General features: G+C 44.4%; 1 long non-coding RNA gene across 2 annotated transcripts in view; it reads left to right on the top strand.

Moving 5' to 3' along the window:
- LOC118921225 (uncharacterized) overlaps window positions 1-27,571 on the top strand; it is a 358,711-nt gene that overhangs the window by 310,786 nt on the left and 20,354 nt on the right. The window contains exon 4 of one of the 2 annotated variants that reach the window (XR_005028240.2): window positions 21,274-23,069. The exons of the other annotated variant lie outside the window; for it this stretch is intronic. This is a non-coding gene — a long non-coding RNA (uncharacterized LOC118921225). Of the gene's footprint in view, window positions 1-21,273; window positions 23,070-27,571 lie in introns of those variants that run through there. 2 annotated transcript variants of the gene reach the window in all.

Raw genomic sequence — 27,571 nt, 5'->3', positions numbered from 1 at the left:
ATCAATATTTTAGGGAAGATTAGAACATTTGAGTTAATATAAAAGGAAAAAGTGTATTTTTCTTTTAAAAAATGTGCGTTAGGGGAAAGCACTGTCTTGTGAACTCAGTTGACACCGGGTCAGGCCTCGTGAACCACGCAGCCCGGCCCGGTCTGCAGAGAGTGAAGCAGAAATCCTGACTTGGTCCATAGTCGGTACCACTGCCTGTAAAGCGCTGCGGAGGGGTGGGGCCCTGATGCGCTGGGCTTCGTCTGGGCTCTCTTCTCCCTCGCAGGGATGCCATCTGCTTCGTGCTCAAGCCGAGGGCCTGGGCTATTAGAAGGAAGGCTCAGCAGGATGCAGAGATGATTTAATGGGCCATGCAAATCTCCAAACTAGAACCTCCTCCCAGAATAGAAGAAAGCGCCTGGGGTTCTTGGAGTTCATTGTCAGGGGGCCAGAAGGATGGTCCTCTCCAAGGTTTAGTGAATTTTGTTGGGTCACTCTGACTTCTAAAAGAAAGTACCTAAAAACTGTCACCCAACCAAAATGGAAAGTGGCATTGCCTACTCTTTGGAGAAAAGAATCACATTTGCAAGTCTGTAGAATATGAAGTATAGCTGACATGCTTGGCTTTGATCCTTCTTTAAAAATAAATGCTTCTGCCGCCAGGGGCCAGAGATAACAGAGAGAAGCACCACGATGGGGAGAACCATCCTCTGTTCCGTCCCTTCTATGCAGAAAAGTGCTCTGAATTTTTCCACACACTAAGAATGTGCAAAGCCGATTATTCTGACTTTATGAGAGGATCCTGGACACCCTTTCTTTAGATTTCCTGTATGAAAACAAAGGCAGGACCCACCCACGGGGAGAGATTCCTGGAGATGGCCTGAGGTGGCAGGCATCCTTGTGGAGAGCTGACAGGGACCGCCATCCCACTTCTGGACTCTGCTAGAGCTGGTCCTGGATGAGAATGCGCCTGGGCAGTAAGAGCTAAGCAGGCACCATGCAAGTCTGTTGCTGAGATGGAGAGGAGACAGGTGGAGAGACAACGCTCGGGAACCCATAGTCTAGAAGGGTCAGCCAGCACCCAGTGCACAGGCCCCCTTTAGACACCTTGGCAAGGTGCTGGAGGGACTTCTCCACCTATTCTAACTCTTCGTCCAGCGTCAGTGCATGCCGTGTTCACTCCCAGTACAAGCCGGCACCTGATTCTTTCCCTCCCCAGTACAGTGAGCTAAAGGTCATCTTTCAAGACCCAGAGCCCCCCGTACTTCCTCACAGATGTCTTCTCGCCCCTGCCACAGCCAGAAAGGCAGGCAATATTCATTCTGAGTTCCTTTAGCACTTGTCACACAACTCTTTGTTAGAATTTACTGCATTCGTTTTTAATTTCTCATTTATAGCCCCAAAGGAGACACCAGGTCATTCTTATCCATTCCATATGCCTGATTTTAGCAATAAAATGTAGTCCATGGTAGGCAATCAATATTTGCCATATCAGAACAAAATGATCGTTTCATATATGAATATACTTTAAATAACCTCTCAGCCGTCTTTAATTTGTGAAATGAGAGTGATGTATCTACTATCGAAGCATTTAAAAAACTCATTTGGAGAAACGTGAAATGCGCCTACAGCCCAAAGTCCATCTCAAGTCTGTCATCTGTCATCTCCCATAAATTGTGTAAGTATTTTGCTGACAACTCTGATCCCTAGGACTATCTCTTTTATCCACAAGGCAGTTGATAGAAACAAGGGTGTGCTGTTTTTTATTGCTCTTTAATTGTTAAATATAAATCTTATCTCTCCTGATAGATTGTAGTTCAATTCAAACAAATTCCAATCAGCAAATGGTTATTAAGTGACCAACACGTGTGAGGATCTGTGCTACTTGAGTGCTGGCACCAGTTGGTGTGTTGACTTTGTTTCAATTTATCCAACAAATATTTGTTAAGCATTTACTTGTTCATATGATCACTGTTCTGAGAGAGATTACATTTCCTTTTGGTCTCTGTGTTTCCAAGAAAATTACCACTACTGCACAAAGTCAAGGGTAAATTGACCAGGCTACAGTGAGTGATTCTGGATGGAGCTGCTCAGTGGTCCGAGCTCCATGTAGATTTACATGCAGCAAACTCACAAGATTTAGGTGACCCTTGGCATCGAGGGGGACCCACCCAGGAGGCAACATGGCAGAAAGAGACTCCGAGCGACAGTCCAAGCCAGAAGTCATGTGACCAATAGGTTATAGGTCCCCCTGTCCTGGGGTGAGGGAATACTGTGGCCCCAATCCTATTGAACACATAGACAATACTGCAGAAGGTAACTTAGCCAAAAATTGGGGACTTGCAGCTAAACCCTTGTAGACTCCATGAACCTCTGATGAAAACGCTGTCACCAAGATGGCTCATACTTACCACCCCAGAGCCCACACTGGCCAGGCTGCAAAGGGGGCCACAGGGATCTGTAGGAACCTGGGAATCCTGCCCGACCCAGTGAGTTCCACATCTGGGGAGCAGAACTCAATTCTGAGCTCCCCCAAATGGTAGCCTTGCAGCAGCTGACCTGTCGTCCTTTATCTGCCTCAGTTCAGGGCAGGAACGTGTCTGCTGGGAGGGGCCTCCGAGGACCCAGTGTCAGCTGAACCAGGGAGAGAAAAGGGGGGCCGAGTGGGACCAAGGGGCAGGAAAGACCAGAGGGCTCGGGACAGCTCCTTTAGCCTCTAGGTACTTGAAACAGCGCTTGTGTCCTTGTACTTACTGCCCCGCATGGAAATTATTCTTTTACTAGTCTCTCTTCCCCACGAGGCACTAAGCAGGTCTGTGCATGGGGACAGAGCCCAAGGCTTCTCTTGCTCATCATTTCATTCTGAGCACAGAGCACAGTGCTTGCCACAGAGCGGGCACTCAAGCTGGGTCGCCCAGTAAAGGAATGAGTGGATTCAGGCATAGGTAAAGTAAGGAGAAGTCAAGCGAAGCCTTTAAAGTCACTAAGGCCTTTACTTCTTTCCAAGTCACGTCAAGGTAGAGATGTACTGTGGGCCAGGCAAGCAAGGAGTCGAGTCTGGAAGACAGCTGACCGCAGCAGTGAATAGTGGTCACGGGTCTGGGCTGAGGGCCCGTCCTGGGTTTGAGATGTGCCCTGTTAATGTTAGTTTCTACCTTGTGAGCTTGTGCAAGTCGTTAAGTTGCTCTGATCTTCGGTTTCTACTCCGAAGGAGCAGTTTATCCTGTCAACCTCATGTGAAGATTTAACAAGGCAGTATACAAAAAATGTCAGCTCAATGCTAGATCCTGTTCTCAGCAAGTGGTTGCTGTTAAGGCAGGCAAGAAACAGCGAACCCTGTCACTCCAATAGCTAATAACACCATCGAGAGTCAGGGAGATTGGAGCCCAGAGATAAAGATTCTAGTCTCCGAGACTGAAAAATAAGTGATGAGGGACTCAAATGGAGACTAAAACCCAGGCCAAAGATTGAGGTGTCACGGAGGAAGATCCAGGCAATGGTCTTCATATCAGGCATAGAGGGAGTGGCGCTTGAACCTTTTCCAACAGCTCTCTAAGGCCAGGGGTCCTTCTGTGCCCTTGGGCAGTGCTCTGCACAGAGAGGAGGCAGGTATGAGCTCATCGGAGAAGGTAACAAGTACACTTGGCAGGAGCAGCAGTGAGAAAGGGGTGAAGTCAGGCAGCTCCTGACAGGCAGGCCCAGAGGAGGTGGTCAGCCAATAGCCACTGGGAGTTTGCTCTCATCATTAGCACAATTGTTCCAAAGTAGGAAAGTGCATAAGCCCTCATTTCGATTGTGCAACTTTTTCAAACTCAGTACAGTTGAGCATCTGATTTTCAAAACTTCTGGAGAAAATGACATTTTCTAAACTACCTCCACTATTTCATTTGTGGAACCACTGGTGTATGTGATTGAATGTTTGGTCATTTGTCACTAATCTAAGGATTAATGGCAAGGAAACACTCTCTTTGCCAGCATGGAAACTATCTCTTATCTGAGATGGGAGTGAACCACACTGAGGGCTGGAGGGCTGGATCAGGCACCTTTACCATTCTGGAGACCTTCTTCTCCCACCAGCCACCTCCTCTTACTCAAGTTATGCTGTGATTTTGCTCACAAAGACAGCGGTGATTCTGAGATACCCCAGCATCTTCAGTCCCTTGCTCAAGCATGTGGCCTTTGGGAGTTGGTTTGGGCTGTTTTTTTCTGAGTAATGAATCTGTTTCTGAGCATCAGAGCAACAGGCATCCCACAGAATGCAGTTTTCTTGTAAAAATGTCAGTTGCAATAAAAGGAATCTGGAGCCAGCCTGGCAGCTTGGGAGCTGTTACAAGATGAAGTCAGAGCCTCGGCTTATGTCTACATGACACCAAACATCCAGTTAAAAAGTGAAAAACTCAAGCAGTCATCCAGATGCTTCATCTGCTTGATGCCAAACATCCTGATGTTTTCAACTATCCAGATGTTTGGCATCAGGCAGACCAACATTCAAATCTGGAAACATCTAGGTGTTTGGTATCTTGTATTCACAGCCTTGAACCCCTGGGCAGGGAAGACCAGGGACTTGGAAATCATCCTCTATGACCATTAGTAAGAACCAAATCTCATAAGACCCTCGGGAGAGGAAGGAGATTCCGTTTAAAAACTAAAAAGAAGTTGGAGTCAAACATGTAGGTCAATAGAGCTCTGCCAGAGGAACTGAAACGAAGACAAGAAAAACACAGCCAAGCCCGCTACAGTTCAGACAACGCTGCAGCCCCTCACCCAGCCAACACACCACTTTGTGTGTTCACACCTCCAGTCCTTGGGAAGGCGCAACAGGGAGCCCAGCTCTGCAGCAAGTCAAAGCTTGAGCATAAGCTTGTATTCGTATCAGGCATTAATTACGAAACGGGGCCCTCTGCTTCCCAAAAGTGAACCTGAACTCCTAGACACACTTGAGAACTATTTTCCACATTCTCGTGACCAGCCTGGTCATGCTGGAGTTATTTAACCTTCAAGTGGCCCTGTCTCTGGCTATACCCCCTTGGTGTGAATGGAAACAAGGACTGAACTGGCCCTGAGGGCACAGAGTCCACGGGGCTTTGCTAAGACAGATCCATTCTCTTTTCTAGATACACTCTTTACTTCTTCCTGCTACTCTTGATTCTGGCTCGTGGTCTGTGCATAGCTTTCCTCTCCCTCTTGTCCCAATAATCCTAAGAAAGGAGAAATGTGGAAGGACGGGGAAGAAGGGAGGGCAGAAAAAGAGACAGAAAGATGAAGAAAGAATCTGAAGCTCCCGAGGACAGCATGTGCCGTGGAGGTTAAAAACATAAAAGGGACAATAAGACCAACCTAATACAAGGATGAAACACAGTCATGTGACACAGAAGATAATCTGAACATCTGCCCTTTTTCTTATTTATAACCATGTCCGGAAAACAGGAAAAACAGTGTGTAAAACCTCAAGTGGAATTTTCTTTTGGTCCCAATTTTACTAGTGTGTTTCCACGAGGAAGAAAGTAACCATTTTGATTGTCTTCTATAGGCTTGAAATATACAATTCATCATTGTCTCATGCATCCTATGATTGTGAGTTAGTCATTATTACTCATTGTTATGCGGGGGGAATTCCTCTCCTACCCACATCTGGACTTTTGCCGTTATAGCGAAGGGCAGGAGCGGAGCCCGCCTGACCTTTTATCGCTTCTGGATTCCATGAATCCTCCTCGCTTTGAGGACAGCTCTTTAGCTATCGTGGCGCTGCTGCTGTTTGTTCGTGCTTGGCTGCATCTTTCTTTAAATATTTTATTGTGACAACACTAATGTGACGGTTGCACTCAACTCAAATTAGCTCATCAATACCATCACTGTGCAGTCAATCAGGAGATTAGCAATTGCTAATATACACATAATTTGGGCTCCTTGAAAGAGACAGGCATCTGTTTTCTTTGGCAGCAGTCTGTTTCCAGGCCCTTAGTTGATACCATGTGCGTGCCTAACTCCTGTTCACAATAGCTTTTATCCTTGGGGTTCGGTAGTGTAGTTAATTGATGCCTTTATCTTTTCATGAGAGATGCCAGCTCACATCAAAAAAACAAAAAAGCAGGAAGAAAAAAAAAAACACCCAAAAAACTAAAGCACACTACAAAGGCTTGGCTTTATATCTGGTGGAACTAGAGAACCTCAAAGCCAGGCTCAGAATTAGAGAAAAATAAAGATTGCTTTCATCTACATTGCTATGAGAATTTGCCTGTATCCTCTCATTTTCCCTGCCATCATCGAGAGTTCAATGAGTATTCCGTGCTGACTGTTAAAGTCTGACTTTTGCCTTTGAGAAATACAGGTGTCAATCACCCAGAACAGAGGTGGGGCCAGGTATGTGTTTTCTGGATGAGAGTGGGTGACGCCAGACAGCAAGGCAGGAACTGCTCCCTCTGTGCAGGGCAGGGGCCTGCGAGCCAGCTGCCTTCTCCAGAAGGAACTACACTGTGCGTGTCCAGAGACTAAACGATCACTTTGGCTGCTAGGCTTGTTGGAGTGCTTTGCAAAGGGTGATACCTGCCCGTTGGGGAAAGAATACCGCCATGTCCTACCCCCTAGAGAAAAACCAAACTCTTTAGTGGGGAAATAATTCTCCTGTGCTCAGTGGAATGCTGATATTTCAAATACAAGGGAAATTGATGCATTAAAATTATGATTATTTATTCATCCCCTCAAAAAGCATTTATTTAGTAGGAAAGCAGAAAGCAGCATGCTATTGACAAGCAGAACCCCAACAATTGAATGATCAGGGTCCTGGTTCTGTTCAGATGGGAAGATAAAATAAGTATGTGAAATATTTTTTAAAAAGTGAAAGGCAATAATTAAGTACTTAAATGGCCATTTGCTAAGATAAAATCTGTCTAAAGGAAAATAATGCTTTACACTTTCAGGATGTGAGAGTAATACTTTTCAAAATGTGTCATCTTAATTATCTTTGTTATTATTCACTGTAATTATTGATAAGTCTCATACCTAATCCAGGTATTTTTTTTATGTGACTGCAAAGACAAGCATAAGACTCAGGCTTTAGGTAGCCACTTTACTAGTAGCCTAAATTATCTGTTTTCTTTCAAATCCAACTACTTACATGTATATTTTAATAGTTATATTTTCTTTTTCTGTTAATTATTACAAGTATACAAAAAGAATAGACTAATTAATCAGCGTGGATATATGTACCCAGATTTGTCAAATCTTAACATTTTTCTCTATTTCTGTCAAATAATTTTTAAGGAAAAAAAGCCATTCCACATTCAGTTGAAGCCCCTCACATACCCACCTCTCCTTCCTCCTTCCCTCCTAGAGTTAACCCCTGTTCTGAATTTGCTGTTTCCCATGCATGTTGCTATACTTTTACATTGTATGATCCCATCCATACCTACAGACTGCAAGCTTTAACTTCAGTTCAAAGGTATCATACCGTATTTTGATTACGCAATTTGTCTTTTCACTGAACATCATGTTGTGAGATTTATCCATATTAATATTTGTATATGTAGCTCACTTATCTTCATGGTCGCATATGAATATACTATAATTTCTCTCTCCCTTCTGGTCACAGAAACTCAAGTTGCTTCAAATTTGGTTATGAAAATTTCTCATGAATATTCTTTGCTCACAGTGCTAAAGTTTCTCTAGGGACAGAACTGCGGGATCATATAATATGTTCATCTTTTACTTTCTTACATTTTTGTAATCATTCTCCAAGAGGCTGTACTGATGTACAGACCCACCAGAAGTATATGAGAATTTCTGTTTGTCCACATCCTTGACAGCGCTTGCCACAGCAGGCCATATTTCAAAAAGGTATTGTCACTAGTTTTACACCCACAATGTCTGAAATAGTACTGAGAGTAAGTGCACAATTGCTGCCTTATTGAAGAGAGTCTATTGTGCATTACCACCAATGTTATAAAAACATCTGCAATGCCTACGAGCCTTCCCACTGGGGGGCGGAGTCTGAGACTCTTGTCTCTGCCTCTTCCTGAGATTTTTCAGGGTGTTCATCCCAGTCATGATCAAGTTTTAAACTAGAAAACGTTTCAGGAATCCTTCTATCCAGCAGCATCATTTAAACATAAAGAAGTCACACAACTATGATAATCATCATAGCACCATGATGTATTTAGAACCTACTATGTGCCAGTACCATTCCAGGTGCTTTGCAAATAGTCTTAATCCTTATGACAATAGTTAGAGAGTGTCACAGAGAGTTTATTACCCAAAACTCAGTTATTATCACATGGCTACTGAGAGCAAGACATCAGGCTATTTAACCTGTCCCAGACACAGTCCCTCCTTTCAAAGGCGTACATTCTGGAAGGGAAGGTGACACCGCGGCATGGCTGGCATGTGAGGGAAGCTGACACATGGCTCAGACCAAGGCCAGCTACTGGGAAGGGATTTTTTTCCAGCCAGAATCATTTAGGAAAACATCCTGAAAAAACTGGTAAGGGAGGTGGGCTCTGCAGGACAGGTAGAAGTTGGGTGGGCCCCATCTCACTCTGGATGTGCCGGCCAGGCATCACCCACTGAATGACCCTGCCATCGAAGTGGGGCACGTCTAGGGGCCAGGAGGGGCACAGACCAGACTGGAGGGGGCTAAGGGGAATGTCAGTCTGTGCAAGAATCCAGAGAGCCAGTCCGCTAACAGCTGGAGAAAATCCAACAAAACTGCTTGTCAGGAACATGGCAACGTGGCCCCTGTGCGCCGGCCCCTGCCAACTTCCTTTCTTCCCACCCCGCCTCCTTTTTGCTGATCTGTTGACCCTGTTCTGTTTCTGGAACATTCCAGGCTGAGGCCGCAGTAAGATCTTCCATCTGCAGTTCCCTCTGCTTGAACACAGTCCCTGGTTTTGCGTACCGCTGGTTCCTTCGCGTCATTCACGTCTCACCCGAGATTCTTCCCTTGAGTATCTCATCTAAACCAGCCTCTGCCCTCACCTTCCTTCATCTCAGCTGCCCATATAATCGTCTTCATAGTCTTTCTCACTCTCCAAAATTATCTTGCTTCTTGTATTTAATCATTTGGCCCAGAAAGTGAGCATCACAAGGATAGGAAATTGTCTTTCTTTCCATATGTTGTGTGGCTAGCCTCTGGCACATGGAAGGGCTTCAAGACACATTTATTAATCACTGAATGAAAGACCCACAATATTCTGGTTTCCTGAGAGGCAGGCAGGCTTTCAGAAACTGCCAAGCCTCACAGGGGTGACATTTAGGGGTAGGATTGTATCAAGGGCACACTGAGTGAGATGTCGGAAGTAGAAGGTTCCCAAGAGGGGCTTAGAGAACAAGAATGTGGCATAAATTCAAGGGCTAAGACTGAAGTGTAAGGTGAATGTTAGAGTCAAAGCAGAAACTAAAGAAGATGAACAGGCTAAATCACCACAAAGAGACTTGCTGCTATGGTCCTCCAGTTGGGCTGGAGCTCCTTGAATCCCTTCTGCCTCAGGCCAAGCGGGGAGAGGCGGGGGTGTGTCCTGCAACCTCACCCACCAGTAGAGGCCGGAGAACTTGGTGGCAAGTGAAGGCCGACATACTGGCGAGGGGGAGAGGTAAGGTGGCTATTTCACACAGAAGGACCAAGCAGGAACAAGGCGGAGAGTCCATGTGTCTCCAGCTTGGAGCAGTGCACATCAGCCAACACAGAAAAGCTGTTGTTGAAGGAATTGACTCTCAGCTTTAATCTAGTGGCTGTGCTGAAGGCAGGGACCCTGAACGTGGGCAGATGAGCTGGAATGCATCCCCAAATCTGGTTTTAGAAATGTGGTTCATTGCAATAGGGATGCAAAGGGACGGATATGGCAAAGTGAATCACAGGGCTTGATGACTCACTGTGTACTTGGGGCAGGGGTTGAGGCAGGGGACAGACAGGGAAGAGGGAAATAAAGCTCACCCTGAGCTTCAGAGTGTGAGTGACTGCATGACACCATGACAAAGACAGGGAAGGCAAAGTGGACAGTTCATTTAGCAAGGGGCTGGAAAGTTCCGTGGAGATGTTTAAGGTGCATGAAGGACTGAAATTCAGAGGTGATATTTAGGGCATGGCTGAAATGAGACTGGAGCTCTGTGGAAGCCTTGAATGAAGATATATGTGCATGTAGGCTACAGTCATTTTCAGAAAGAGGCAGGCGGAGAATAAAACTGCATAGACTTGGGAATATCAGCTGTGTAGCAAGAATGCAGCAGAACCCAACCTAGCAGAATGATACCAGGATTCATCTAGAAAGCTAAACATGCTGGGCTTCTTCGGATCAAACACCAATTCCCCCTAGGTCCTCAAAACCTAACCCCCTTTAATCTTGGCAATTTACTTTTGTCCAGCAGCATTATCACTAAGTGCTTAATAGTATGGCAGCGGACAGAGATGCCCAGGTTCAAATCTTGACTTTACCACTCACTAGTCATGTGATTTTAAGCAGGTCCCTTAACCTCTGTTTCTTTATCTGCGAGAAAGGAATTATAACAGTTCCTAGAAGATCAACTGAACTAATGCCTGTGACGCGTGTTGCTTAGGACCTGGTACACAGTAAACACTCAATAAGGATCCCTCGAGTTTTGTACAGAAGACTCGAACTTGTGTTGCTATTTTCATTTGTGAACAGAGCTTGCTCAACCTCGATATCTCTTAATCCCTGGGAAATGGTAGAATATTTTCAACAGAAAGGAAAAAAGTTCCCATCAATGTTCATTCTGCTAAAGGAGGCCACCTCCTTAGACTGAGATGCAAAACAACACCCCATAAGCACGCTGCCACTCTATCAGGCCCTGTGCCTCGCCACAGCGTAACGAACTCAGGTGCACCGAATTCTCACCATTGAAAAAGCCCTGTATTGTTTTGGAGCTTCCTTTCATCCTGCTTTGAATCTGTCCCGGTTCCAATTTTAGACAATAAATCATAAGCTTTCAAAAAGGGAGCTCCATTCAATACAGAAAAGGGAAGACGAATCCCAGTACTAGAGTCAGTTACCAGTCCCGGACTTGGGCAAAGTCCCAACTCTTCAGCTTGGTAAAGTCACCCATGGGGTGTCTAATTTTTTGGTTTGTTTGTTGTTTGCTTTGTTATTTTTTTTTATTATGAATTTTATTTTGGTATCATTAATCTACAATTATTTTATTTTAAACAGGAAGGTTTGTGTAAAGTGAGGCCATCTTTCTGTTTTGTTCGTAGTTGTTGAACCTTCGCAAGCAGTGAGACTGTGGGATTTATCTCAATGGCCATTCTCCATTACCTTTAAAAATGGACCCTCCCAATTGCAACTTTTACAAGGATAATCTGCCAGCAAACATCAGTAAGTCAGACCTCCTGGCAGTCCCTAGTCAATCTGTAACCAAAAACTAAGAATGTAGCAGGAAACCCTAATAATGAAACTTGCAGGGTTATATAGCTGATGAAGCAGAAAACAAAAAGGAGGTGATAAACTGCTAAGAAGTGCAACCTTGACGGTTGTCAAGTCTTTGAGGACTTTCTTAAGCCGTGGGCAGATCCTCATCTATTTCTGAATTCACTTCAGCCATCCAAAACAGCTCTTGGCTCTGGGTTATTTTCCATCCTCTTCCAAGATAACACCTTTCTGTAATCAGCAGAGCTCTTCCAGCAAGCATTGTTTGCTCAGTAGTCTTTCCCAAAGCAGTAAGAGTTCAGGTTATCATATCTCAGCATCATGTGGTGCTAAGCCACACTCCACAGAGAGATAGCAAGACGGCCCGAGGCGGCGGGCGTGGTGGGTGCGGACTTCGTCCCAGCCAAGGTCCCTTTCTCTCCGGGGTGGCTCATGGTGTCAAGCTTAAGTGGTGGGAAGAGGTGCAGCAAAGGAAAAAGACAGTTCTGCCGCGGCTCAAAAAATGTGCCGGCCTTTCGGGTCTCACAGTCAGAAATTAGGTGATTTCCTCTTTGTTTTGCCCGTGGACCACAAAGTGGACTTGAGTGATCACACCCTGCCCGTGTGTCCCAGCTTTGCCTCCTCTGAAACAGAGGTTTTTGCACTATCTGCCAAGTGTGAGTGGGGACATTGGTCAGGAGAGCCGAACCTCCACGCTGCTCACGTCAGCACTGCTTTCCGGTTTTCTGCAGTGGGTCTCAGAGCCCCGTTACCTGCTTCCCAGGGTTGCAGACACCCCCACGCTGACCCCAACGTTGCATGCAGCCCCACACAGCTTCTGGCTGCAGAATGAAGGAGGAAAATGCAGATGGCACCAAGACCTATAGGAAGCGCTTTGCGGCTCTGCCAGCTCTCTCTGTGTGGCCCTCACGCCCCCACCCGACGGCTGCACATATGCCTGGACACGCTGCTCGCCTCCTACTGCCCCAAACTACCCAGAAATGGGGGCTTCAGGCATTAACTCCCCTCTAAGCCTCCTCTGTGGCTCTGAAAGGCGGCAGACCCGTCTACAGCAGCTCCCTGCAAGCCGAGGAGAACTCAGCTCATGGCTCGGTGAAGACACCCGAGCCCTCGTGGAGACTAAGCAGGTTCCAAACACACCAGAACTCTTAAAAAACCACGACGTCATTGACGTACAACCGGAATCTACTCTCACCCGCTCACCCACCACGTACATGTCGGAAGTCCTGTAAGCGTGGCAATTATTGCAAGAGACTATTTGTTTCTAGGATTGGAAGCTACTCTACTTTCACCTCTTATTCAACATACAATAGCTTTGTAGCTATTGACTTAAGAACATGATGTGGAGAAGACAGAAATCAGGGCCTACAAAATGTGCACCTTTGTAGCCTTTCAGCACTGAGAGCCCCCAGAGGGGCTGGCGCAGCTTTGGCATGACAGCAAAGGTCCGCGGAGAGGGTGGGGTCCATGGGGGCTCACACTCCTCCCGAGGAGCGCCTGGCACAGGTCCGCTCAGGCTTCTGACAGTCCTAAGGCCCAGCCAGTGCACACACTTCCGTACCTGGGACCCAAGGGCTGCTGTGGGCCCATCTGTGTTTCCTCTTTGCAGGAGTCTAGGGTAGCACTGGAGACAAGCCCAAAAGAACCACGGGTTGGCTTTGGAGCACTGCAAGCTGGGGTCGAAAGCATCCCTCCAGATTAGCCAGTGGCCTTTGACTCAAACTAAAATCCTTACTGGATTCATCTATGTCAGGAAAGCCCCTTCACATAAGCTGCCAGCATCTGGTCTTCTCTTGAAATGAAGACCTGGAATGAATAACATTACACATTGCATGAAACATAGTAGAAAATCCTGGTATTTGCAGCACCTACGTACACGATACAAAATAGATCATATTCCACCATGTAACTGACATCTTTGTTCATGTGATTTCAACAAATTTTAGGTGTTCTATTAGCATTGTCTTAAGTCTGTTTTTTTCCTTCTCATCACACATGTTTGTGTGTCAAGGGTTCCCTTAGAAAATACATTTCATAGTGGACCTTGTGTCATAACTTACTTGATGTCTTTCTCTAAACCCTGGTGAAGACACTATGAGTTTGGAATTTGTCCTCCCCTTACACTTTGTGGGAGATAATCCAAAGCAGGATCTGAAGGACCCTTCTAGTCATCAAAACATTAAACCTGTTTCTTTTGTAACATTTATGCCTCCAGTACTGTCTCTGAAGCCAACAGGGGGAAAAAATTTATTCTTTTGATGTCCCTACATGTGCTGGTATTTATTTGAACTCTCCTTTTGTACATTATCCACTAGGTGAATCTTGATGTAGGTTCAGAATATAATAAAAACATGGCCATTGGTTCAGCCTTACTGTGCAGGAGATTGTGGAAGCAGGTCTATCCTGGCTTTCCAAAGGTGGGCGCTTGACTGGCATTTGAGCGAGTGAATGAAAGCTGGGGAAGGACATTTCAGAATAGCTAAATATGGCCTTGATTCGTGACGCAGCTATTTTGTATATGGTTCAGGAAAGACTCTGTCTTGCTCATTCATCAGTCCAAACAGCAGTATGGCTGGCATCTTTGGGACAAACCATGTCTCCGTGTGTGTATGTCTCTGTAGGAACACCTAGGGATGTAAATAACCACATGTGCCTGACTGGACTCATATTTTAAACATACTCTATCCTCAATATGAAGTGATTTCAGGATCACTTGGAAGACCTCCACTGATGTCATAAATTCCACACACACATTAGAGACTCATTCTTTTTCTTTCAATTTCTTCTTCTGTTACGATACAAATAACCCTGGGAGCCCCAGGGTGGCACTAATATTTAGAGCCGTAGCCCAGTGCACATAAAGGTATCTGCTTCTCTACTGAGAGTTGGGCTTGACTTTCTAGCAAAGCAGGAAGGACAGATGACGCTGGCTGCTCCGGGGACCCCAAGTCGGGGAGAGGTGTCCAACAAAGGGGGATGGGGTTGTTCCAGCCAGTTTTCATGATGATCCCCAGGATCAGAACGGCAGACATGCTTCGAAACAGATGACTTAACTAGTGAAATCAAAAGGGACCTTCAGCCTCAGGAGCAAGAGAGAAAATGGGCCATAAACCAGTCACACCTCTTTTTTTAGTGAACCTGTCACCTCTCCCTCAAATGGCTTTTGTGTGTCTCTGATGACTTATTTTTGTCTGTGGGCCCCCAACAAGATCTGGTTATCTGGTTGCCTTTTCTACATGCATGTTGGCCCCTGACCACAGCCTGCATTTCCCTTGTTGGGAGAAGGAGCTTATCCCGATTGCCAAATATTTATAAACAAATGAACTTAGAGTAAATTTTCAAAACAAGCCTTTGTGACAATTATAGATGGTCAGGATGCTGAAAGCGAAACCAGGCAGGCAGAGAGGAGGACGGGGTGGCACAGGGGCCCCAGGCCAGCAAGGGGCCTGGCAGTTGAGCCACTGAGGAAACATTTGTGACCCAGACTTGGATTTGAGATTTCGCCACCTGAATGACAAGTCTCATCAGCAGGGTTTACATGAATGGAGGAGACCTGGAGCTCTGCTTTCAGGGCACAAGGGATTGGCAAGGTCACTTGACACACCCCACCCTGGCCTCTCAGAATCCTCTCCAAGCCTCGGTGAGAAACAGCACTGGAGATTTTAGACTTAATGGTCGGGGGAGCCATGCTGAGTCCAGGAAAAGCTGACCACCAGGGCTCATTGTTGTCAGGATGACCATTATTCTCCCCCAGCGTCTTTCACTGCCGCGTAGCGTTTTTGTGAGACAAAAGGGCCCAGCTGAGACTCCCACGAGGAAAAATACAGGGAAAGGGGAGAGATCACCTTGAGCAAGAATAGCTTGGACGGAGCCAGAAGTGGGAAAGGAAGTCTAATTTGGTCCCAGTCCGGGCAAAAAAGGTTTTTGAGAAATGTAAACAAATCAGGAAATCCTGGCACTTACTCCAGTTCCGATCTGGGGAAACGCACCGGTCCTTTCCCTCGGAATGAGCTGCTGTTTGTGAATGAAATGCAGATTAAATGATTCATTGAGTCCTGCCAGCCCCGCAGTTTCCAGCTTTCCTTTTGCCTATGGCGTAGCTTAAACCTTAAAATAATAATAATAAAAAAACATATGCATGTTATTAACTCTCCGTATTCAAATGGAAATTCAATGCTATCATCAATCTCCCTTTTCTAATGTAAATTCCTTTCTCCAGCATGAAGCTGCAGAAAAGCCATTGTATCTGAGCAATCTAAACTTGAAAGAGAATTTTTGTTAAACTAGTTATGATAGGGGAAGCATGTTTTTCACTGACTCGAAAGATTAAAGTTGGTTGTAAAAGGGGGTGGGGACTGAGGGAGAATTATTGGTTGCTCAGCTAATGATTAGATACAGAACTTCAAGGACAAATTAAGAGGCACCAAAAGAAACAGTCGTGCAGATAAGTGAAAACAGTTCCAGGGATCTTAAAAAAAAGATAGTTCGCTTATCTTAGGCTGCAATCTCCGCTCCCATATTCACCTCCCTCCACCGCATTATTACCCCCGAGGGGATTCCAGGCCCCCCCACACCGCACGTGCGCAGGTCAGAGCATCTATCACGTCCCCCCTCGCCGAGCCACCCGCTCTCTCCCTGGGAGGGTCTCGGTGCCTCTTCTAATGAGGCTTTGGCAGAGAAGAATGTGGGCATGAGATGAAGAGGTGTCGTCCCCTTTTTTTTTTTTTTCTGTTTGGAAATATACTATGAGCCCTTTGGTTTATTTCAAAGAATTTTCACCAAATACCACATATTCCTCACCTCAAGTCAACCCCACTAGTTTGTTTTGTTTGTCCCTCTTCTGGCACCCTCCCACTCCTCTTTCCCTCGCATACCCACAAACCCACCCCAGATCCTTCATTTCAGAAATTATTCTCTCCAGGATAGCCTTGGTCTGAGCACTTGGCAGTGAAAACCTGTCCGTGCTTCACAGAGCTGCAGGGGACAGATTCGCAGGGCTTCCTGACGCGGCGACATGAGCAGAAGCTCATAGACAAGAGCCCTGTTTTGCCTGGATGTCCATGAGGACACGGGCCTGGGATGCGCCCCTCACTGTGTGTTTGCATGGCAGCCTCTAGAGTGGATCGGGGTCAGGACTTCAATTCCCAAGGCGAAACCTTTCTCAGTTGACTCTTAGGGAATACAGAGGAAATAGATCCCTCCATGTAAATGCAAGGTGTTGACTCTGTCCTGGAAAGGAGGTTTGTGACAAATAGTAACATTGAAATTGGAAATAAAAACATTAAAAGCAGAACAGAACTTGAGTCATACAGGTTTCCTAGTTAGGGCTTGAATACACATGCACATACCTGCTGTCAATTTATTACTAATATTTAGAACTGAAATAATGTAACTTAGAACCAGCTTAATAAGAATACCAGCAGCACAAACTGTCTGGCAGCCAGTGCTTATAGCATAGCCACCTCCCCACAGAGACCAATTTCTCCCTGATCCCTTATTTAATGTTCAACATTCAAGAGAGAAGATTTAACGTTCTTTCTGGATTGTTTGGAGATTTATGGCACCTATAGAAACATTCATAAAAATCTGAGGCCGGGCAAAGGCTTTCGGCAGCCGTCTCATTGTTATCAGGATCATAAAAATCATCACCCTCCTGTCCATGACGGGTCTTGTCTTTCCAGATAATATAATCCAGAGAAAAATTAAGTTGCTGCCGAGTGCCTGCTTTTAGTAGACTGCTGTCGAGGGTGTGTGTGCTGAGTGGATGGTGGTGTCAGACCGGGAAAGGGCGTGGGACAACAGATCAAACTGTATGTGTTTGAGGGCTTAAGGGGAACTTTGTGAAACTGTTTCTGGGACAACTCATTTGATCTCTCAGAAGGATGTTGTTGTACACACTTGATTCCCTTCAGCCTGGTTCTCTGGCCTAGCCGGCTGGGGAGCACCGGTCTCCCGAGTACAGACAGGAGGCAAGCAGGTGCTTCAGCTTTCAGCATCTGGTTTAGATGACCACCAGGCCGAGAACACCTGCAGCCTGCATTTCAGCCAAGTCTGGCCTCCCATTGTATGCATCGGACTTTCTGCCTTGAGCAAGAGCAAGGCATTGTTTATCAGATTTGCCAGAGGATCTCCGGGGAGGTGGGGAGAGACAGGATAAACAAACCTAGAACAAAACGCAAGTGTCAGCAGAGCACTAGGAGACCTTGATTACACGTGACTCCCCAGGGTAATCTTTCAACCTGACACCAAGTGAGTAAAGCCAAGAGAGGGAGACTGAACGCTTTCAGGACCAAGACAGTTTCCCCCCTGGTTTCTGGGCGAACTGACCCTGGCTAGTCTCGTCCAGACCCTGTTCCTTAGGCAGAGGCAGTAATCAAACCACACTCATCAAAGTCTAATTTGTGCCCGAGTTGGGGCCATGAGGTTTCAAAGATGCTACACCGTTAGGGAAAAACTTACAGAGAAGAAGACCTTGCTATTTAGGTACCGATGTTCCGTGTGCTTTCTGATGTCACGTCTTGTAGTAACTATGCATTGGGTGAACCGGATCCGTGCAAATCATACCAAGAGTAAGAAACTGGGTTTAGACGTCTCTAAGTTCAGGTGAGCAAAACGAACACAGCCGATCCGACAATATAATACCACCTCATGATGGGCATATTGGGACCAAACTAAAATGAGCGAGAGACCATTATTCCCAGAGACTCAGAAAATAGTTCAGGGATAACATATAAAATGTTCTGTTAGTAGGTCACGCCTAAGGAGCCCCTTCCTCCTCTTTCCTTTGTATAGAGCGCCAACTAGCGGAAAACTGGAAAACTGCACTTTAAAAAAAACCATTGAAATGGGGTGGGGGGGGTGCTGAGTGGATGGTGGTGCCAGACCGGGAAAGCAGGTGCCACACCTGCTTCCCTCCTGTCTGTACTCCGGAGACCAGTGCTCCCCAGCCGGCTAGGCCAGAGAACCAGGCTGAAGGGAATCAAGTGTGTACAACAACATCCTTCTGACAGATAAAATGAGTTGTCCCAGAAACAGTTTCACAAAGCTCCCCTTAAGCCCTCAAACACGTACAGTTTGATCTATGGCCTCCCACAGGTTACAGGCCAGTAGGATCTTACAGATGCTGCCCTTTTTGGGGTGTGGAGATAAGGAGGAGGCGCTCAAAGGGGAGGGGTGTGTGAAACTGGCTCCTACTTAGTCTTTCACGGAGGAAAGGGCGAACTGGTGCTGATGAAAACATGTACAATCTCTTACATTTGAAATGAGTCAGTGCGCTGTGTCTATAGCTACTTTGGGAAAGGAAAATATTTTTGAGTTCAGAACTTATTCTTCTTGAAGGCTTTCTTCAAAAGAAAGGGAGACTCTGACACAAAATGGCATGAATTGGAGGAAAGAGCCCTGGTTTCACAAATTAAATGAGCAGACAGCCCACGACGGTGTCAGACCCGGAACAGAACAGTCAAGACTGTGTCCTTGGGGCAGGGGAGGGGAACAGCAGAAGAGCAGGTGGACGCAGCAGAAGGGAAGGAAAGGCCTAGAACCTCACTAATTAAGAATGGAAAGATTGACACCTGGAAGAGCGATGGTACAGATTTTCTTAAAGGCATTGAATCTGTGGGGCTTGTTTCCAGTTTTCTTATTCCTCCATTTCAAGGAATCTTATTTTTGTGTGGGGGCAGTTTTTAAAGGAGTTTTGGCCTTACCAAAAGGTACCAATAAAACGCAGGCAGCCTGGAGAGGTTATAAAAATGCAAGATGAACTCATCAATCAAGAGTGCAGTCTGTGTGCAGTGGGGGGGGGTCCATGGACTTACAGGACTCCCTGAACAAGATATGCAGCTTCTGTGAGTGTGTGTGTGTGCATCTTTTTCTGAATTTTCTAGCTTTACCAATTCTCAAAGGGGTCCATAACCCAGAAGAAGAAGAAGGATCATAACCACACAGGAATTTGCACATAGACAAAAGCTGTCACATTTTAACGGATACCCCCTCAGAGTTCAGAACATTTCACTGTATCACATAGCAGATTGGATTCCTTCTTGTTTCTCATGCGGTGGCTCTGGACAGAAAATCACAAGAAGTTTCCTTTTGCGTTTGGCACTGGTAGATGGCAGAGGGGTGCCCTCCTCAAACCTCACCATAGCATGCATGCCGGCCTTGAGCAGTTTCTGAGACAACTGATGTCCATTAGCCAGCTTTCTTCTGTAGGCACCAAACATGGTTTATGCTCAAAAATTCAAAAGCAGTAGCAATCATTTTCTCAATAGATTCAACTGTGGAAAATGGGGTGATGGGAGGGGGAATGTTTAACTTAGCACATTCCTTGTTATCAAAGCTAAGTCAAGAAAGCAGAATTTTTATACTACTTACTTAACGTTTGTGGTGGTCATTAAATAAACTCTCCAGTCCTTCATTTTAGTTTGAGAAGGGGTTTGTTTAAATACCACTTATTTGAACATCATTAAGACTCTAGAGTTCAAGGATAACTAGGGTGATAACACCATGGTGATGTTATCTAACTCTTTTATGGCATCAGCTTTCCCATAGATTTTATTTAACAAATGACTGAGTTGTGAAGAAAAGTTCTTCTATTAATCTGTCTGTCCTCGCCTTCACCTCCCAGCCAGACCCCATCGGACCAGGGGGGTTTCGGCAATAACTATAACTAGGGACTGCACATCGTCTGTAAGTAATCCGTTGTCAGTTGGCATGTAGTCCCATGACACTAAGATTTTCCTTCTGAGCTGGTAAGTCACACCCTCTGTTCTTTCCACCTCCGGCAGGCGTAACTGTGTTTTAAAATTCATGAAAAACAGAATGAGTAGCCAATTTAAGAAGTAATACAAAAACTTGCCTACGTTTCTTTTTGGCTTTCTGAGGCTTCTGAGACTATAAGACACGTATAATTACTAGAAGTTTTTGTGTTCTTATTGGAACAATTAGGCAGAGGTCTTTAGGAAAAAGGTTTCAAAAAATTGAGGTGTGATGGGGTTCTTTTTTTTTTTTACTCCCTTACCCCCTTAACAAGATCATTTTAAAAGTTTATTTTAAATATTATAACCACAAACTGTTCAACCAGACGAAAATGAAAGTAGGCCACTTAGAGGTTTTTGTCTAAACTAAAGCAAAATGGCTTAAGCTAATAATATTAACCACTGGGAGGTCACTGGCTACTAAAAGCAGTTACTTGGAAATTAAGAAGGAAGCATTTTAAATATTACATCTGAATTTGTAATGTTTCTCTTGCCAGATATACAGAGTATAGTATTCTTTTTTCCTTCCCCTTGGGACCTCAGTGACCTTCCTGCCTGTGCAGTGAAACCCTAGACTTGGACTTGAGCCAGCTGCCTTTTCCCACATCACCAAGAGCTCTTGGAGGGGCTGTTAAATGTAAATTTTCCAGCACTCCTTCCCCAGACAGATTGGCAGGGCTAAAGCCATCGCAGCATGTTTGTCACACCCAAAAAGGAAGAAAAGGGGAGAAGCTTTCAAAAATATGTGTTAGCAAAGTAAGGGTTAGTGCAAAGGAGGCCATTTCTCTGACTTAGGGGTGTCAGAGTCAGATACACACCTCACAAGACCTCCTGGATAAAAGCAAACCTGCCAGGCATTGCAAAGGAGTTATGTGCAAGCCCTCAGAGAAAGAGGTTTTGCAGGCTTTCTCAAGAAGGCAAGCAGCCCAGAAATAAAAGGAGGCCACTTACATTCCCTCTGTTCTAAGCCTTAGGATTTCCTCAAGCCTGGTGAAGGTGCAGTGTGGAGCCTGGGCAATCCAGAGAATTACATACATATATGCACGTTCATACAAAAAACAAACCAAAAGAAAAGGGGGAGGAGGAAGGAAGGAAGGAGAAAGGGAAGAAAAGAAAAAGAAAAATCTGTATTTCCATTAAGTTCATATTCTCCTCGTAAGCCCATTATAGGTTGCGACATGCAGGTGAAAATAACAAGGTCCGCTCAGGAGAGGGGTTCTGGAGGCGAGCCATACCCCCGCAGGAGAGCTTGCTTTAGCTACAGGTCTAGACCTCACTACATGACATCATCTCCCGTCTACTGTGACCTGTGATGTCAGTTGAATATCCAGCCATAAAAGGACGCAGAAGCAGCCAGCAAATGGGAGGACTTTCCCCTCATTTCACAAAATTCTACCAACATGTACGGAAGCACAAGTCCATGAGCACATACACGGTGAATTCCCACTGGCCTGTGATTATGTTCCCACCTCCACTGACTACCCAAACTGATTTCTAATTGATTTTGGAATACATTTCAAATTACTCTACCTCCTGGTATGCATTTAGCATAACCTCATATTCCTATTTTAGCACGTTCTGATAGAATCAGAGGACTGGATCATAATGAAGGGGACTGACTGAAGAAGTGGCCTGACATATTTAAAGTAACCATGGAAATGTACAAAAGAGATGATTGATAGTAAGATAATGAGACCATGCAAATATTTTCTTTTCATTGTCTTCTTTAGCCTAATTAATTCCTTTCTAATGACTGTTTAATCTTATATGCATTTCCAAGTAATTCCACTATGGTTTTTCTCGTTGATTTTTCACAATGACTAAATGTGCTAAGTGAAATATTCTTAATTTTTCTGGGGCAGGAGTGTAGACCTTGGGAATATTTCAACTTTTTTTAGTAACTGATAACTTTTCCGACTTACAGATCAGGGTTGAGTTGGTGACAATTTTTTAAGAAATTGACTTTCTTGAAAGAAAATAAAAGCTGACTCTGAGCAAGTCTCAAGACTTGAGAAATTTGAGTTTTAGCTGTATTTTTTTTGTCAGTAGATAACTTTTAGCAAATCAACTCAGACATACAAAGAAAATATAGAGTTGGTTTAAGCAAGGCATCAACAAAAACACAAATACAGAAAAGGCAAATTGCATCTCCATAAATAAACATATCTGGGGTCTGGTAAGTCTGTCCAGCCCACAACAGATAGAAATATGGGTTATGTTTTGTGAAGCAGGTTCTAATTCTAGAATTTTGGCTACATGTTCTTTATTCCTTATACCTGTTTTCAAAGGACCATGCCGTTAGTATCCACATATTTTTTGTTAAAAATGTATTGATGTGTATTTGCAATACCCTTGAGACAGATACCAAAATGTTAACATTGGTATCAATACAAAGTAACATAAATGCTCTAAAGGAAAGAATGAGAGAAAAGAAAGAAGAAAAATCATCTCATGTCTGTATTATTTCATCATTAAAGTAGAGTTACATTAAAAGTAGAGAAAAGAAAGGTGTGCATGTACATACATATATAAAAAGGCATTCACACTTATCTCAAAAACATGCCAAATCTCCATTTAAATTCCATGGTGTTTATTATTTTGAACCCATCTGAAATTTCTTCTTACTGAGATGTTTGGACTAGGCACGTGTAATTTGAGTAGTTGTGGGCATTTGTCTAGTAGGAAATTTTCAGCCATTAATATAATGTAATTTAATTTAATTTCTACTGAAACATAAAATTCTATACTTTTCTGCAAACTCAAAACTAGGCTCTATGTCTACTGTGATATGAGGGATTGCCTAAAATGGTTTTCTCTTACTAAAACCTTTCTTATACTTTGAGAACCATTTAAATATATATTGGGCTAAAGTTGGTCTTATGAAACCAGTCCCATTATTTTTTATAGGCCACATATTATAACTGTGAATATTGTTTCTAAAAAAGAAAAAATAGTCATTAGAACTCTATTCCGTGTCCTTTCAAACATATTGAAAAGAAATCTTGTGGGGACTAACCAAGCAGGAATTTTCTATTGAAGGGTTCCTCCTCCAATTTCTGGAGGCAAAATAAAAAGTTGTGACTAAATAGTATCAATTTTTCATTTGAGAGCCAGTAAACAATTGCAAAGTCCATGTGCCAGTAGTTTCTGTGTTCATTTTCTAGGAATAACAAAACACAAAAGTTAAGTGGCCCCAAACAGCAGAAATACAGTTCTGGAAGCTGGAATCAAGGTGTCCTCTGTACCATGCTTGCTCTCGCAGAGATCTGAGCAAGGTTCTTTCCCTGAGTTTTCTGACTTCTGGTGTTTGCCAGCACCCCTTGACACTTTTTCTGTTGTTGAGGCATCACTCCACGCACAGGGCCATCTTCTTTCCATGGTTTCACAGAGTCGTCCCTCTGTGCTGTCTCATGTCCCAGTTTCCCCTTTTCATAAGGGTACCAAGCATGTTGAATTAGGCACCCCCTACGGACCTCCTCTGAATCTGATGCTCTCTATAAAGACTGTTTCCAAATTCAAAATGTACCTCTGGATTAAAGATAAATTTAAATGGTCAAACTTTCACATCCTTATGAGGAGAATACAAAAACTTTCAGGTCATACCTCTGTTGCTAAAAACTAAAGTTAATCTAGCATTCAATAGGAAATAGTCATTAAGAAAATAGATTAAAATTCTGGCTAACTCCATTCTAAAAACTCACCATTTGTCTAAACAGTATATGTTAATCTCACCAGAAGTGCCCATGGGTAGATATGAATGTATTTTTACTTTCTCCTTGAAGTTTGTAGCAGGAATGTATCCAATACTTGCATACCCATTATATCTGATGGAAGAAATGGGGTTTGCTTACACAAACAGGATCAAACACCATTATTTTCCCAGAGGCCAACTATGTATATTTATGTGAATTAAGAAAGGGGTTTCAGGGACAAGTAAGTGGCTTTTGTATTTTTAGGTATGGTAACAATAGCAAAGATCCCACCTCCCTAATTTCTGAGAGTTCTTAGGAAATGCTTAAATTCAAGGACTCCGTAGCCAGTCAACACCAGCACCACACCTCCGTAGACATCGTTAAACCATCAGAATCAAACAGTACCTCAACTTCCAGTATCATTGGAATGCGTTCAGCATAACAATTATCATTCCCTCACTTGTGAGTGACAGAAACCCAATTCAAATCACTAAAGCCAAAAAGGGAGTTTAGGGGCTTATGTGACAGAACTGACCCAGAAAGGCCTGATTCACCATTCAGACAGTGTCAGCAGGAGTCAGATTCCGCTCACCATTCTCAGCCCCATTGTTCAGCCTGGGCTCCATTCCGAGGTCACTAACAGCCCGTTAGAGGACTGCATTCTCCTAGGTTCAAATCTGTGTGAACGAGCAAACACCTGTGTCCCAGCATTCCCAGCAAAAGCCCCAAAATGACTGATTGGTGCGTCTTAGATCAGACGGTGGCCCCTGAACGAATCACTGCAACTGAAGGAATGAAACTGGAGTCTGGCTAATGTGCTCCGCCCTGAAGACCCTCCCACAAAACTGGGGGCGGAGTGGCTTCTAAACCGAAAAGTGATTCATCTCTACAGGACGGTTGGCAGTGTGGCAGACAAGCCAACACTGCCGATTTGCTTAAAGACGCTAAGCAAATGGGTAGAAACTTTAGGAGTCTCCACCGGAAAGAGGAATTGTGTTCAGATCCATTTGGTCCTTTGATTTGGCTTCTGCTTGTGAAGATGGTAGATTCCATTAAAACCAAAATGGGCTGTTTAAGGAATCCAGAGATTTCACTCAGACGGTTTGGGAGCTGTTGCCTGAACACAGTTCCATCCTTAGATATTGTTTGAATGCACAATCTGCACACCTTTGAGCCTTACACGACCCAAGAAGAGGTTTCTAGCGTAGCCAGAGCCTGAGAAGGATCCCAAAATGAGGCTATTGATGCAGAGCTCTGTGAATTAAGTTTGACACCTTGAACTACATGGGCAATGAACAGGAGTTGGGGGGCAGACGGGGGCAGCTAAGGGAACACAGGTGTGCCATGTGGCATTCTTAAGTCCACAGGCAGCCATATTCTATTCAAGCCGCATTCCCCGCGTGGTCCAGCTTACAAAGCTTCCTGTCATAAAGCCATCGCTCAGTACGAGGCAAGTGCATTGTGAATGCCAGGTTCAAAACAGTTCATTGAAAACGTCTTGGTTAAGTAATTAAAGCCGGCCAAGCTTTGGGAAATTCTCCAGGAGGGAGCTCATTTTGAGAACAGCTCTCCAATTCATGTTTCATAAGCCAAGGGTAAGCTTAGTTCAGATGAACAATGCGTGTGCACACTCACTCTCACACACACACACACACACACACACACACACACACACACACAGAATCTGGGATCAAAAAGTAGAATTGAGGTCAGGGTTAGACCACAGCAGAAGTGAATTCGCTCAAAGAAAACTAGGTATTTGTCTCCAAACCCCTCTGTTTATTGGATTGTTTTGCTTGGTTGCTACTACTTGTATCTTCAGATTCAAACCTATGTCAGGAAGATGGCAGGTGAAGCTGTCTTTTCTGTAGCTCAGTTCTTTTCTTCTTTGAGCAAAACCCAAAAACAAATCAGATGCTTTTCAAATGAATGCAAGCCTAGCAATATTTTATCTTCCGCTAGTCTGAAAAAACCAAATAAAATAAAATGCAGTCATTCCTAGAGATCTTTAAAAATGTCACAGACAAACATCTACTGTCTCTCCTACGTCCTATCCTGCACCTTGAGGTCAGATAGTCAGGATAATATTTCAAAGTTGGAAATTGGAAAAAAGGATGTCCAATTCTATCATTTAACGTATCTGTGGAGGCTGTGTGTTTTCCTTTTTCCAGTTTGCAGAAATTGCCTTCCTGGTACTTATCAGTCTCCTAGGACTCTGCAGTAACAGTGCCACAAAGTTAGTAGCTGAAAACAGCACGGATGTATCCTCTCAGAGGTCTGGAGGCCAGAGGGGCAAAGCATCTTACTCAGCTCAAGTCAAGGTGCTGGATGGGCTGGTACCCTCGGGAGGCTCTGAAGGCAGAAGCTGTTTCCTAGCCTTTCAAGGTTCTCATGGCCCAGGCACTGCTTGGCTTCTGTCCCATCCCTCCAGTTTCAAATCACGCCGCCCCCTGCCCCATTTCATGGGCACATCACCTTCTCCCCTGGCACCAACACCTCCTGCATCCCTCCCCGAGGACTCTTCTGACTAGCGATAACCCAGGATTCGCTCCCCAAATCAAGAGCCTTACCTCAATCTCATCTGCAAAGTTCCTGTTGCCATATAAAGCAACATGTACAGGTTCCAGGGATTAGGACGTGGGCATATGTGGGGAGTCATTATTCAGCCTACCACAGTACTTCTTCAGAAAATGGGGTTGATATTCTGACATTGTTCTGTGCTTTCAGTTGTTTTTTTTTTAAAGTCTGCACGTGCTCATACTGTTCAGAACTGTAATCTCTTCAAAATACTAGGGTATAGTTTATTCCCTTGAGGAGCTTTCCATTGGGAAGCCCAGGCTCATTCAGCCAGTTAGAGAAGGATTAAATGGTAACTGGGAGGCGTGCCCAGCCTTCCTGAGGACCCACTTTGTGTCAGGCAACACAGAGGATGCAGAATATGAAAAGATGAATGAGTTATGGTCCCTAACTGGAAAGAGGAGTCCAGAAAGTGGATAGATACACATGGGGAAAAAGTCTGAACTTACAGAGAAACACTGCAGTTTTACATATCTACAAATCACCTTATAGACTGGATGAATTCAATGGAAAAAGCAGTGACCTGGCTTAGTCCAGATGTGTAGGCTTTTCCAATAATTTAGCAAAATGAGTTGCATTTCCTTGGAAAGATCATGTTGCTTCTCTGATTGCTCTGAGTTTTAGCAACTTGCTGGTTTCGTTAGTCTGTGAGTTTTCTGAATAGCTTCTAGATTTTAAGAAAAAACTGTTGTCAGTATTGAAATCGGTGGAAAACACACCCTAGGATTTAAGAAGATAGAGGAAAGAACTCAAGGCTGTTCTAAAAAAATAAAGGAAGGCAAGAGGAATTGTTTTCTAGATGCTGGGGTGCAGCGTGGATTCGTAAAGATTGAGCTGCTATGGAAAGCATTGCCTGTCCAGCCAGGACTGGACTAAATTTTCTAGAATGACCAGTCTGTGTCCAGTTTTGCTTGACTACTGCCATAGTCCACAGGATGAGGCCGCCCTGTATTAATTCAGCATTCCTCAATGCTAAGGTAGCGGAAGAACTTAAGAGATCCGTTGTTTCCTGGAGATCAAAGTTGACACCTGCCTAAAAGCTGGGGCTTTCTTGGCACTGGGCACAGATTTTTGAAGCTGTGGCCTGAATATTCCAGAATGTTGATGATAAAAATAATTTATTTTCATTTACATGTTTAAATTTATTTTAAAATCATCTCCCAATAAAGGGGGCTGTGAGAAAATACGT

The sequence above is a fragment of the Manis pentadactyla genome, chromosome 12, assembly GCF_030020395.1.
Source record: "Manis pentadactyla isolate mManPen7 chromosome 12, mManPen7.hap1, whole genome shotgun sequence".
Classification (NCBI taxonomy): domain Eukaryota; kingdom Metazoa; phylum Chordata; class Mammalia; order Pholidota; family Manidae; genus Manis; species Manis pentadactyla.
Note: the sequence above shows the minus strand (reverse complement) of the source record. Positions and strands in the feature narration are given on the sequence as shown.